Raw genomic sequence first — 3,179 nt, 5'->3', positions numbered from 1 at the left:
GTGTGTGATCTTGGCAGGGCAGTGTGGAGTGGGGAAGAGCCTGGGATGTTCCTGAAGGACCTTCTGATGCTGTCTTTTGCTCTTCCTTCGGTTTTGTTCTTAGTGGGCTAATGTCTTTGTTCAAGCCACCACCTTAGCAGCTATCCTCAACACACCAGACCTGTCCAGCCACAGCTGGCTCAAACTTGTAACCAACCCCTTTGTGCCATCATCAGTGAGTGGAACAGAATCCACTGGGAGACTGGCAGCTACCCCAGGGCTCAAGGTGGGGCATTAGATAACCCCCTTGCCAACCCGCTGAACTGGGTGAAGCATTTGGTTCAGATCCATGTCGGGGAGCTGGCATGGGAAGTGGGGATGGGCATTTTGAGGGAAGAGACCAAAGTGCAAACGTCCACATGTGGAACTTTTGTCCAGTCATAAGAGGACTGTGCTCATGGCACAAAATACAGAAGGGTGTTAAAATGACAAGTGGTGAATGTCCATGGACTCACCTCTGGAGTCATTGGTAATACTTCTGCTAATCTTTTCTCTGCATAAAAATACCGTTGACGCATCGTCCTTGCTCTTCTAGCAGCTAACATCATGTGACCACAGCCTCACGTCATGGACTCTTACTCAACAGATGTTACCAGTTCTGTAAAATATTCCACTTGCATTCTCCTTATTTTATTCCTTTAGAGCAAGATGAATGAAGGATGAATTTCCTAGTATTTTATTTTATTCCTTTTATTTTATTTTGGTGGCACTGGGGTTTGAACTCAGGGCCTCACACTTGCTAGGCAGGCATTCTACCCCTTGAGCCACTCGGCCACATTCCTCATATTTTAAATGACTCTTAGAATTTTCCTGTGGTTAGGGTCCATTCTGGGGGAAGAGCAAGAACCCAGAGGACTTGTTTCAGTGTGAGCAGGATGGAGGAGTTTCAGAAAGTGAATCTTGTTCCATAGGGTGGGTTGTGCGTGCGTGGTGTGTGTGTGGGCTGTGGTGCTGGGAGAGCTGAAGCCTGCAGTGTGGCTGACACATGCTGGCCATATACCAGTAGCACTTTCCCAAAAGTCCTGGACCAACACAGGACACAAGCGCAGATGATCCTCTGCTTACAGTGGGGTTACCTCTTGATAAACCCACTGTAAATTGACAATATTCTAAGTTGAAAAGGCATTTCAGATTCAAATAAACACACATGAAGCTGAAAATGCCTAAGTGAAACCACTATAAGTCAGGGGCTGTCCATACAGAGAAGTGCATGCAATTTGCTAATCTAGCTCTAAAATATTTCCTTCGTTTTCTGCTTAAGGTCTACCATAGGATGCTCCCATTCCGGGATCCTAGCTAGCCTCTGTGTGACAGAGGCTCATTTCTCCTTATATAATTTTGAAGAAGTGAATCCAGCCATCCCTGGGAACCCAAGGGAACTGGTTCCAGTTCTGCCTGCCATTACCCCTCCTCCCACCCCATAGGTACCAAATGCTCAGATGCGCAGGTCCCTTATATATAAAATTAGGCAGCATTTGCACATAGCTTATGTACCTCCTCCTGAAGACTTTTAATCAACTCTAATTACTTACAAAGCCTGATACAATGTTAACGCTGAGTACCTGGGCATTATACTGTATCGTTTGGGAAATAGTGATAAAGAAAAAGTCTGTGCACTCATTCGGTGCCACCAGCCTGTGCTCCGCGCACTCTTACTGCTCAGCTACCCTGTCCTCTGCAATCACCAGGAGAGGGGAAATTGCCCGCTGGTCACGCACAGTGGCTCCAGCATGTACAAAGCTGATTTTGCAGGTGACAACACTCCCAGGGCCAAGTTCCTCTCCATCGTTGGGTGCCCCTGCCCCCAGGTGTTGATGGGCCAGAAGGACTCCTATGTGGGTGACAAGGCCCAGAGCAAGAATGGCATCCTGACGCTGAAGTACCCCATCAAGCATGGCATTGTCACCACCTGGGACGACATGGAGACGATCGGGTACCATACCTTCTGCAACAAGGTGCACGTGGTCTCCAAGAAGTACCCTGTGCTGCTGACCGAGGAACCCCAAGGCCAACAGAGAGAAGATGACTGAGGTCGTTTGAGACTTTCAACACCCCATCCTTGTACCTGGCCATCCAGGTGTGCTGTCTCTGTCTGCCTCTGGGTGTACTGCTGCATTGTCATGGACTCTGGCAATGAGGTCACACACACATGGTGCCCATTTATGAGGGTTGCACCCTCCCCCAGCCATCTTGGATTTGGACTTGGCTGGCCAGAATCTGACAGACTACTTCACGAAGATGGTGACAGCGTCACCATCACTGCAGAGCAGGAGATTGTGTGAGACATTAAGGAGAACCTGTGCTATGTTGCCCTGGACTTAGAGTAAGAGATGGCCACTGCTGTGTCCTCCTCCTTAGAGAAGTGCTATGAGCAGGTGATCACCATCAGCAAGGAGTGGCTCTGGTGTCCAGAGGTGCTCTTCCAGCTCTCTTTCTGGGGATGGAATCCTGTGGCATCCATGAGACTACCTTCAGTTCCATCATGAAGTGTTATGTGGACATCCTCAAGGACCTGTACACCAACACAGTGCTGTCTGGAGGCACCACCAGGTACCCAGGCATGTACCAGGAGATCACAGCCCTGGCACCCAGCTCGATGAAGATCAAGATCATTGCTCCCCCTGAGCACAGGTACTCTGTGTGGATCCGTGGCTCCATCCTGGCCTCCCTGTCCACCTTCCAGCAGATGTGGATCAGCAAACAGGAGTGCAATGAGTCAGGCCCCTCCATCCTCTACCACAAGTTCTTCTAGATGGACTGAGCAGGTGCTAGACATCTGCTGCATGAGCTGATTCTGATGTTGTCAATTTGCTCTGGCAAATGTATACACCTCATGCTAGTCTCACAGCTGGAATAAGCCTTTGAAAAGACATTTGTCCTTGAAGGTTGTATCTGATTTCAGCACTGGATGGAAGAACTTGTTGCTGATTTTGACCTTGTATTTAAGTTATTGTTCCTTGGTGTATGTTTAATACCCTGTGCATATCTTGAATTTCCATCCTTAGTCCACGTGGCTTGGTCACTTGGTGGCTGAGGCAAGAGCATATTGTGGAGGAGACATCCCTGGTCTGGTAGATCTGTGTGAGCACAGTGCAGTGAGCTAGGCAGCGTATTCACAGGTTGAGCTGTCTTCCAGGATT

At 48.9% G+C, this 3,179-nt stretch overlaps 1 pseudogene; it reads left to right on the top strand.

Annotated features, from left to right (window-relative positions):
* The first annotated feature begins 1,651 nt into the window (after window positions 1–1,651).
* On the top strand, window positions 1,652–2,795 carry LOC109693808 (actin, cytoplasmic 2-like; annotated as a pseudogene).
* The last annotated feature ends 384 nt before the right edge of the window (window positions 2,796–3,179 follow it).

This window comes from Castor canadensis, chromosome 4, assembly GCF_047511655.1.
Source record: "Castor canadensis chromosome 4, mCasCan1.hap1v2, whole genome shotgun sequence".
Taxonomy (NCBI): Eukaryota; Metazoa; Chordata; class Mammalia; order Rodentia; family Castoridae; genus Castor; species Castor canadensis.
Note: the sequence above shows the minus strand (reverse complement) of the source record. Positions and strands in the feature narration are given on the sequence as shown.